Here is a 10780-nt window from a genome sequence, read left to right as displayed (position 1 = left end):
ATGCTATGAGAGGCAGCCATGTTTTAACTTTTACTGTTTCCTTAATCTATGATCACACACCCTGGACATTTTATGACTAATTACAGTAAATATCCTACAGATTGCTCCTTTAAGTCCAGTTGTGTTCCCTAAAGGTACCTTACATTCTCTTACATCCAGAAAAATTGGTGAACATTTTATTTTAAAACTGACTAAAAGAGAAGAACATCATAAAGTTATGAAAATTAAATTGGGCATATGAAATCCACCCAACTTAAAAATCTACAAATATTACAGAATCGGGTACAATTATCTTCCTTTTATAAAAGGTACTGAATATGTACCGCAGTGTTTATCTGATAACGTACAATCTCTAAAATGTCGTATTATTTAGGTAATATCATGTTAAAGACCAAGACAGATATACTAAATTAAAGTGAAATGCTCAACAGGTTCTAGCTATTAAGCTGAAAATGACAAAGTAAAATACCTCATAATTATTTGGGGTAATGAGGTGTTGGATTAATGAGGTGGTAAATACAAACACGCTCACACTACGTTTCACTCTAATGTCAAGCAGGAAAATATATCATCGTAATGAAAAATTAGAAATGAATCCTTATCTTTCAATCTACAAATCCCATTTCTAGAAATGTATGATTGCTGGGTAAAATATAACTTAAAAACAGAATGCACATTTACATTTATGCATTTGGCAGACGCTTTTATCCAAAGCGACTTACAAAAGAGGATCTAACATTCGAACTACAGCACAAATTACACAAAATACCTTACATTAAGTGCAATATGCCAGGAAGTAATAAGTGCATTAAAGAAAGACATTCAGTGCAAAAGATACTCTCGGAAGAGTTGGGTTTTCAATGATTTCTTGAATGCAGAGAGGGTTCCTGTTGCTCTGATATTGCTTGGAAGCTCGTTCCACCAGCGTGGTACAAGAGATGAGAATAGCCTCAACTGATCTGTACGGGGGGTTGGCCGTGTTAGTTGGCGCTCCTTTGAGGAACGGAGAGGGCGGGCGCTAGCGTATGGTTTTAAGAGTCTATTGAGGTAGATGGGAGCAGAACCAGTGAATACTCTGAAGGCCATCATTAGTGATTTAAATTTGATGCGAGCAGCTAAGGGTAGCCAATGCAGCTCAACTAACAGGGGCGTGACTTGTGCTCTTTTTGGTTGGTTGAAGACCAGGCGTCTGATATGCAAATCATTTTAGCTATATTTTATTGAAAATAATAAAAAGAGAAACTTAATTTGACAGCTTTCTAAAATATAACATATAACATCTGCTTCTTAAAAAAGAAAAAAAAAGCAGATGCTGAGAGACGCTGAGAATTGTTCTCAAGGCAGTTTGCTTGGTATTAACTCTTTAAAAGATAAACAGACAACCAAACCATTTTTAAAAACAGTCAGAAAAGCCCTGTCCACCATACAACAACAAATGACACAGTTCAATGGGCAGTTTAATATAAGGAGAAACACATTCATAACTGCATACACGTAAAAACCTAAGCGCAAAGTCACCTGCACATACACAAAAAATAACCATAAACTAAACTGCAATTACAAACATGCAACATAATCACAAAAGTTTTTATTTAACCCTTTGGGGTCTGAAATATCTTTCTAAATTCACTTTTATATGCAAGACACCCAAATATGAATCAAACACCCCAGGCTCTGAAGCTCTGTTATCTTCATCGCTAGTTTCCAAAACCCCTACAGCAACTTTAGCAGCAGTAAACATTTTGAACATTTCTCAGGTGCAGTCTGAATGAAGAATGGTTGCTGATATGACATGTATCGCATGTAACTCAACCCTGCTTTGTTGTAACTACACCAGTCACATTTGATCTTGCGATGAGGCGCCATTAAAAAAAATAATAATAATAAAAAATCTGCTAATTCAGAAAATGTTTGGAAGATTTAAATTGTTTACAAGTTTGTATGCCCCAGAGGGTTTAATGCAAGTCCAGTTGAATGCAAGACACCTTGCTTTGCAAAGCCACACCCTTTGAGCTCTCCACAGAAAGCATGGAGGCCACGGTGGATGGCACAACTTTTAACACCTTGTAGACCAAAAATAATATTAAAAATCAAATAAACACAATATAGTCTTTATTTTTTAACACATATTACATATTTCCCAAAATAACTAAAAGTGTTATGGAGTTTGTACCTCACATTTACTGGTTAAAATCTAGACTTTTAGAAAAACAATTGTACTATAAATTCTAAATTATACTATATTCTACAATAATTGTAGATTTTCACTTGTGTTGATTTCATATGCCCAATTTCATCTCCAAGACACACATTTTGTTTTAATTTTACAGTTTCATATATAAATCTTACACATATTAGAATCTCCTTCTGGAGAACAAAATGTAATGTACCTTTAGGAAACACAGCTGGATTTTAAAACCATTGTTGTACCTTTAAAAAGATACATTTACACTCTTTGTACATTCAGTACAACAATGTACTGTACCTATTTTTCTGCATGTAGAACCTATAAGGCTATAAAACCGTGTTACCAGGCTTTTGTTACGGTACAGAATTGCATTATGTACAAATCCATTGGTTAAGCACTTTGTGCACTTGTCATATTCATTGTCCCACAATTAGTCCTTTCTATTGATGGCGTATAGAGTGAACAGAATAGAACAGAACAGGCACTCGGATAACTGACCTTAGACACATCCTTCTTTCCCCATCAATCACATCCACAAATACGACTCGCTAAGTTACCCATGCAAACAAAACACAACAGGTACTTAATGCTAATGAGGATGCGGTTTATTTTTGCTCACATTTTCAATTATGAATTGCGGCTTTGTGCTCATTTAATGACTCCATTTTAATAGAGGTGCAAATTAATTGTTGCCACTCTGCATCCCCCAAAACAGTTCTGGGAATTAAAAATAATGAAGAATCAATGGAGCAACATATTAGATGTAGATGTTCATCGATATAAGCAGCTTCTTCAGTGGTAGAATGCTAACAGTCTCTCTCTCTCAATGTGGTCATTTAAAAGACAGCATTTGAACACAGTGTGTCCTTGGGAACAGCAGGGAACACATGAGAAAGAGACTAATGTCATTTCTGTAAAGTGATACCTCTCTGAATAACACTGTTCACATCTCACTCAATGATATGAAAATTCTGAAAATTTGGGGGAATTCCCCTAAAAGGCCAGTGCCCTTCTTCCCAACAAACACCAGCAAAAACAAATGTTAGTGTGACTGTGTCTAGAATAATCTCCACCTCTGCCACTAGCTATTTTATATATTTCACAGTAATTAGCCTATGTGTAAATGAAGCTGTCATGGCAAATTAATAAACAGTACAGTAATGTGCTGCCTTCCAATTTCATAATCACATTGAAACATTCATTAAATACATTTACTAATGGGGAACAAGCATGTAATGCAGTGATGTTTACTGTCTGCTTCATGAACTCCATGACCAGACAGTTCAAATGAACATATTGATGCACACATATGCACACTTTACTGTTAAACTAGCATGTGCAGCAATGATAGATGCTAGATGTATCATGAGCAAAATAAGCAGTCAAGCACCATAGACAGCAATTGATAGCCAGAGTAGAGTGTGAACTTAATGCCCAAAACCCAATACTTCTATAGTTTTATAATTTTAGGAAATCGCTGTATTTATGTAAATACTAGCTATTTTGGCACCTTTTAATATATGCTGCTGAAACACCATATTTACAGTGTTTTCCTTACTACACATTAGCTGCTGCTCAGGGACTACTGTGCTTACATATACTGTTTCATTCACCACATTGTTACACTAGTATTGTGTATTAGTACTACTGGTCCCATGCTCTGTAATAAATGCATGTCTTTATTATTCATTGCATTATATTATCTGCAGGGTTTTTTTGTATTGGACAAACAGTCCTGCTGCCACAGGGGGGACCGTTGGTCTGCACTGGTGTGTGTTTGTGCTAACACAGATCCAGTCCCCTGGAATCCAAGGATCTATGAAAGTCTAGACTCTCCTGGTGAGGGGAAACTCCATCCTGAAAAAGACGACAGCCTTACCCATAAAGGGATGCCTTGCACCTTGTGAAGAACAAGCGGACTAGTGGTTCCTGCCATGACATCTGGAGGACTGTAATTTATTTTCACTTCACGATCTTTACCTGATATTTTATTTATGATATATGCATGGGTACATGAAAAATGACATTCCTCCTTTGAATCAACAAATATGATACATATGAAAAAAACTGCATTCAATATTACTACTATGACACAAATAAGATGTAATTTCAAAACATTAAAATACATGCATAAAATACCAGGTAAATCTTGAGTTTACTACCATTCCATTGTAAGCTCATTAATTATTCATGAATGCATTATGTTTATATATTATTATATGTTTCCATATGATTATGACACAATAATGGAGTGTTATGGTACTGTTCATGTCATGAATGCTGAATGCAGGTGTGTTTACTATAAAATGTTACGAATTGTTTTATTACCCATAGGAATGTACAACTTGAGTGTTTTTCTTTATTGGCCCAGGAGATTAATAGTGATTCGACAAACATTCCATGGGAGAAATAACATGAGACAAAAGAAGGCATGAGACATAGGAGACACAAACTTAAGGAGACATTCTTCTCTAATATCTGAGAAGTGGAAATTTCATAAAAGAAGCAATGTATTATTTTATAACCAAAATGTACAAAAAATGCCAGTAAAATTTCTTTTATATAAATGTATCAATCAACAACAATTCAAACAAGAAAGTATCAAACTACTTTGTAGTCTCTGAAAAAGTCAGTTTATGCTCTACAGAGGATTATTGATCCAGGCCACTAGTTGTCAGCATAATGACGGTTAAAGCTCAAGTCCCTATATCACAACATTTCCAGGAGAAAATTTTAAAAGTTTTACAAGAGATTCTGAACAGTTGTTTTTCTAAACAAGCTAAAACATAACATTGTTGGAGTTTGCTGGTCACTGAGTTGAAATCTTATCACTTGTGATAAGATCACTGTGAGGTTAAAGCATGGCAGTATGGCTACAGTGTTGCTAGACTACCACTTCACCATATGCATACATTGGCCTTGACAGAGACTGGAAAACTGACCAATCACAAACAATTTGGCTTCAGTGAGCAGGCGTTGCTTCAGAGAGCAGATAGGTGCTCTGTTGGAATGACTCTAACAGTGAGAAGGAGAGGGGGCAGGGGTGGAAGGCGAGCAAGAGGAAGACGAGTGAGAGGGAGAGAGAGAGAGCTCTTAAAAAGCATAGCATTGAGAAGATGCACCTTTGTAGCTCCAACTGGTAGAACGGCATCCATATTTCATTGGGAGAGAGAAAGGCTTTTGCGGCTTATCTCCAGCAGCAATCCTCCAATGCGTATTGCCTCCATGATCCAACAGCCTGTGACCGATTACATTAGTGTGTGTCTGGGCCTTCTCATTTCACGCACACACACCTCCACAGCCCTAGGATTTCCTGCCATTTATGAGGCATGGAAAGGAAAGTTGAGGCCAACGCTTCACTTTCCACTGGTGTGTGAGCATTCAGGCCAGACATTTGTCTCTTCCCTCTTCCTTCAGTTGATTGTATTTTGAAACATAGGGATGTTTCTTCTCTCAGAACTGACAGAAACAGCAGACAGTAATGTACATTGTTAAACTCCTCTTATGGTGTTAGCTCACATCAACAGAACTCTTAACAAGATATGTTTAAACACTTAAAAAATGTAACAGAAACGCATGACAGGTTTTTGATATGCACGACAATATTCAAAACTATTAAAGGGATTATAACAAAAAAATAATAGAACTGAATGGACGCAGGATACATATGCAAATGCATAGTTAATAACAAGTTCTCTTAAACCCCACTTTCTAACAGATTAACAAACCTGTGAAAACATTAGAGGTTGATCTTAAAGGCTAAGCAGCAGCTCTATGAAAGTGTCAAACAAATAAATACAGTGTAATTTGAGTTCCTAACTTGTGTTTATTGATAGTCAGAAAACATGTTATTTCTTACTAATTGAAGGAATAAGGTTTAAAAGACCGTTGGTTCCCCCCCCCCCCCAACGGTGTTGGGAAACTCTAATAGGCGTCTTGCCTGTGACGTAGATGGTGGACAACAACTCTAGAAGCTGCACTTAATTTAATACAAAATGACGAAGAGGTGTGTTGTTTTTGGCTGCAATCATTCAATGTACAGTGCGACATCTGTGCACAAATGGCCCAAAGACCCCAAAATATCCAGAAAATGGCCTAAATTTGTCAACTTTATACGGACACTTTGGAAAGGACCATCCGCTCACTCCGTTATCTGTAGCTCATTTCACTGGCGCTTTTCCTACAATATGGGCATGTAAGGACACCAACGAAAGGTGTTCAAGAGCCTCTGTAACATGGAGGTAAACAGGGTAAGGACACTCACTTCGCCTGTTTTAGTGGGTGTTAGTTAACGTTAGCTGGACTTGCTAAACTCGGTGGCTCAGATTATACTCGGCTACGTAGCTGCATTACGGAGGTTTATAGTGTCGGATGAATTCGAGTTCAACTTCGATCACATTTACAAAAATAACGGTACCTCTACATTTGAGTTTAGCTTATTGCTAGGCTATTGTCATGAATAATGTTGGTTATTTAGCTAGCTAGATACTGTCATAACCGTCAGTCATAATTGTGTTTTACCGCGGCGTTGTTCAGCTGTTGTCCACCAGTGACGTCACGGTTGCGTTCAAGAAGTTCAAATTGTCAGTTTTAAAGCAAATTAAGCTGCTATTTTCATTTTAATTCATACTTATATATGTAACTAAAATAATGTGAAATATTTATGGAGGTCCATTAAGTGGTGCTTAGCCTTTAACGAGCTCTGATCAGATGGGCTGAAGAAATAAAAATGGACAGCTCGTTCTAATCTCCGATTGGCAAATGCAAAACTTGATTGACAGCCAATAGCAGTTTTTTAGTGGCTGAAGCAAATACGTTTGACAGGTTCCTCCCCAAGAACCCACCCCTTTTTGGTCAACGGTCTGCAGCTATCCCCGTCTTGTGGAACAGGCGTTGTTAATCAAAGTTAATTGGTCCGTAGCGTCAAATGTTCTTATCACACAGTGAATAACACCAAGTTATAATACATCAACACGCACATCGATTTCAGCTGTCTACACTTAACCGTTCTCAAGGAAGGAAGGAAATAAATAAATAAATAAAACAAACCGCACACCCTGCCCGGTACCGATTGTTTGCACCTGGAGCATGACGCCGTTTCAAACTTAGCCATCTAAAACATTAAACACACAGTCAGAAGAGAGGTGTTACACTAGTGAAAAGCTCGCAAAACGTATTCACTTGCTCACCTCAGCACTGTTATTATCCCCTGATTTCCTGCGGACCTCAGGCAATGGAAAATATTTATGTAAATCTTCGTGAATTCAAAGCTTAGCCAGTTAGCTACATCTCTGGACCAATGACGGGGGAGGGGCGGGCTGCTGGACGCCTCTCTCCTCGGGGATTTACTCACAACTCTTAGTAGGCGGTTCAGGATTGATTGACACAATTTTAAACCAATAACAGGGAGACAGATGAAGCCCAAGAGAGGCGATGTGCCGAGATCACTCACTCGCTTGACCATGATGAAGAGCAGAAGATTATATATATATATATATATCTAGCAGGTAGTGTCGCAGTCACACAGTGAGTTCGATTCCCACTCCGGGTGACTGTCTGTGAGGAGTTGTGTTCTCCCCGTGTCCGCGTGGGTTTCCTCCAGGTGCTCTGGTTTTCTCCCACAGTCCAAAAACACGTTGGTAGGTGGATTGGCGACTCAACAGTGTCCGTAGGTGTGTGTGTGTGTGTCTGTGTTGCTTTGTGAAGGACTGGCGCCCCCTCCAGTGTGTATTCCCGCCTTGCGTCCAATGATTCCAGGTAGGCTCTGGACCCACCGCGACCCTGAACTGGATATGCGGTTACAGATAATGAATGAATAAATGAATATATAAATCCATATGCTGTGTTACTGCAGAAAACCTTAACAGTTACCCTGTTAACATTGTGCCCAACATTAATAAATGGATACAGTTTGAGGCCAGTGTGAAAGGATTTGTCTGGAAGCTTTTATTACATATTATGCTAAGCTGTATGAGCAAAGCTCAGACACCAAACATGTCTTGGTTGATGAATTATGTCTGGTTGGGGGGGGGGGGGGTTGTATGAATCTGACTTTGAATCTGACTTCTTTGTAAAATGTTGCCTTTGAAATGTGAAGTCAGATGTTGGTCCAGCTGACGTGGAAAGAAGCCCGTTCCTTCTTAGCTTACAAATCGTTGCTATAGTCAGTTGGAAAATTCCTGGTTATCAGGACACTATTTCTGTGATTTCACACAGGTGTGATGAAAACAAAGATGAGAAGGTGGCCTAGAAATGAAGGAACAATTTGAGGAGCTGTAGGAGAGCTTGTATTTGAAGTATCAGGGTGACTTTAAAGCAATTCTGAGGCAGTTTGCCTATGCAAAGTGTAATCCTGTTTCATGCACTCCAGCAGAAAGAACTGGCTTCATCCTCTGACATTTCCCACCCACCAGCAATCTTCAATCCATCAAAGTAGAGCATACTTTCTTTCTTTCTTTCTCTCTCTCTCTCTCTCTCTCTCTCTCTCTCTCTCTCTTTCACACACCCACACACCCACTGACACGTAAACACTTGTCTTGTTTACCTGAGCTAAACCCCTGCAGTGGAGAGCTCTTGTTTTCTCCGTACAACTTCCTAATCTTACCTTTGAAACATACCTCTGAATACAAACACAGAGAGTTATATTCAGTTCACTTCAATTCGATTTACAGACACATACTCAGGCTTTCAGTCCAATGTAAAACAAATATCAGCCTCTACAGTACAAGGTTCAGCACAGTGACAATACAAAGCTGAAAACAGAAACCTTACTATGGAATGCAGAGCATCAGACAGAGAGCAAACACTGCAGCACATGTAGCACTGCGCACAAATGTAAATGTAAACTCTGCTGTATTCAGTGTCATGTCCATATATGGAAATCTGGGTCTGACTTTTCTTTATATAAAATAAATGTTGAAAAAAATGTTAGTAATGTATTGTTATTATTTTATTTTATTATTATTTTAAACATTTTAGGTGTCGTTTATTTTTTCAGTTAGGGCTGCATGGAGGCACAGCAGGCAGTGTTGGTGGGTGGGTTGGTTTTGAAAAATGGCCCTTTAGGTGTGAGTGTGTGATGTCTTGCAACCAATGATTCCAGGGTAGGCTCTGGATTCACCGTGACCCTGAAGATGACCCATTCAGAGAAAGTGAATGAATGAAAGAATTTTCCAGTTAATTAACTAATATGTTTTTAAATGCCAAGCACTTCATGGAACTGGCTTGAAACACACTCACTCGTCACCAAAAGGGGTGCTATTTCTCTCATAATCACTCACCTTTAGGGACTGCTTCACACTGCTTTTTTGCTTCACATCACTGACGCATTGTGTCCTTATTTCCTGTGCAGGTAATCACCAGATTTTTTAATTCTCTTAAATTATGCTGAATCAGCATGGCAGATTATATATTTTGTCTGTGTGCTGTTTGTATACCACTACATAACCAAGACAGTTTAACATTCATTCATTCATTCATTATCTGTAAGCGCTTATCCAGTTCAGGGTCGCAGTGGGTCCAGAGCCTACCTGGAATCATTGGGCGCAAGGTGGGGAAATACACCCTGGAGGGGGCACCAGTCCTTCACAGGGCAACACAGACACACACCTACGGACACTTTTAAATCGCCAATCCACCTACCAACGTGTGTTTTTAGACTGTGGGAGGAAACCGGAGCACCCGGAGAAAACCCACGCGGACACAGGGAGAACACACCAACTCCTCACAGACAGTCACCCCGGAGCGTCTGGAGCTGTCGCCCCTGGAGCTGTGTGACTGTGACACTACCTGCTGTGCCACCGTGCCGCCCAGTTGTTAAACACTTTTACACAATACATTTTCAGCTTCCCTTTATCTCTTATGATTAACCGTAGTGGTTATGTTTCTCTTTATAAGGTTAAAATATACCAATTACCTTCAAAAATCAGTCCAGACTGAAATGCTTAGCTGATTAATTCATAGTTGCAGTGGAATTTGAGGTTTAGTCTTTGTTGCTCTATAGTAAAAGCTGCTCTATGTTCTGTATCCATGTTTATATAAGCATGTAATGAACAGGAAACTGGCTCTGACCTGGTCTCTCTGAATCACTGCAGATGATGATAAAACTGAGCTGTGAGTGCAAAGTTGAATCGGATGTTTGATTGAGTGTAACGACCAGTCTGATCTGATAACTGGACATTAAATATAAGTGGTTTGAGTTATATTTTGGTTCTGTACTTTTATCAAATAGTTGCTGAATTTAGTGTCTGAAATGCTCTAAGCACTGTGGTGCACAGACGTAGAAATGACTGGCTTACTTCTAACAAACTACATTTCCAATGATATATAACTGAAAAACACATTTATGCAGGCTGCTTATGGTATGATTGGTGAAAATCATAATAATACTGGTCTTTGTGTTTCCTAAAAATTAAAGCTAAAATATTTTTAGAATTTGGGAAATCTCTCCATTCATTCATTAATTATCTGTAACCCTTATCCAATTCAGGGTCGCAGTGGGTCCAGAGCCTACCTGGAATCACTGGGCGCAAGGCGGGAATACACCCTGGAGGGGCGCCAGTCCTGCACAGGGCAACAAAGACACACACACAG

The sequence above is a fragment of the Hoplias malabaricus genome, chromosome 4 (assembly GCF_029633855.1).
Source record: "Hoplias malabaricus isolate fHopMal1 chromosome 4, fHopMal1.hap1, whole genome shotgun sequence".
Taxonomy (NCBI): Eukaryota; Metazoa; Chordata; class Actinopteri; order Characiformes; family Erythrinidae; genus Hoplias; species Hoplias malabaricus.
The sequence above is the reverse complement of the archived record's forward strand: the minus strand, read 5'-3'. Positions refer to the sequence as shown.